Source organism: Alligator sinensis, unplaced genomic scaffold (genome assembly GCF_000455745.1).
Source record: "Alligator sinensis unplaced genomic scaffold, ASM45574v1 scaffold326_1, whole genome shotgun sequence".
Lineage (NCBI taxonomy): Eukaryota > Metazoa > Chordata > Crocodylia > Alligatoridae > Alligator > Alligator sinensis.
Genome location: NW_005842239.1, coordinates 17,675 through 18,584, shown reverse-complemented (window position 1 = coordinate 18,584; position 910 = coordinate 17,675). Strand labels below are relative to the sequence as shown.

General features: G+C 54.4%; 1 non-coding gene across 1 annotated transcript; it reads left to right on the top strand.

The window, feature by feature from the left end:
• The first annotated feature begins 209 nt into the window (after positions 1-209).
• TRNAH-AUG lies at positions 210-282 on the top strand. The gene has a single exon. It is a non-coding gene; the product is annotated as a tRNA-His (tRNA).
• The last annotated feature ends 628 nt before the right edge of the window (positions 283-910 follow it).

The following is a 910-nucleotide window of genomic DNA, read 5'->3' as shown; positions in this document are numbered from 1 at the left end:
CCAGCACTGGAGCAGTGGGTACCATCTCATGCCCAGCCTTGCTGCATTGCACAAGCAGAACGGGGGCCAAAGAGCCTGCTGGCGAGCTCTACACCGACCCGCCCATGTCCCCATGAGCCACCAGGAGGGAAAGTGGGCACTGGGCTCTGAACAGAGCACATGGAAGCAGTCTAGCCCTTCACCAGCAGCTGCAATTACATAGCAGTTGTGGGCCAGTGGCGCAATGGATAACGTGTCTGACTATGAATCAGAAGATTGTAGGTTTGATTTCTTCCTGGCTCATACTGAGCATTTTCTTTCTGAGCCACAGACTATCAGCACCGTTGGTATGAAGGTGGCCTCAAACCAAGCCTTGGTGGCATGCTGCACTTGCCATGCAAGCCTCTATGTGCAGGATCCTTTAGAGACAGCTCTTGGGAACCACAAATCTCTCACTGGGGTTGTAGAGAGGCAGCAGCAAGGCGCCAGACTGCCATGCGTAGACCCTGAGATGGTGCAGAGTCATCTGGAAGAACTGGATGCCTTTAAGTCGGCAGGCCCGGATGAGCTCCATCCGAGGGTGCTGAAGGCACTGGCCGACGTCATTGCAGAGCCACTGGCGGGAATATTTGAAAGCTCGTGGCGCACGGGCCAAGTCCCGGAGGACTGGAAAAGGGCCAACGTGGTCCCCATTTTCAAAAAGGGGAGGCAGGAGGACCCGGGCAACTACAGGCCAGTCAGTCTCACCTTCATCCTTGGCAAAGTCTTTGAAAAAATTATCAAGCCTCACATTTGTGAGAGCCCAGCAGGACAAATTATGCTGAGGGGAAACCAGCATGGGTTCGTGGCAGGCAGATCGTGCCTGACCAATCTAGTCTCTTTTTATGACCAGGTTACGAAACACCTGGACACAGGAGGAGGGGTGGATGTC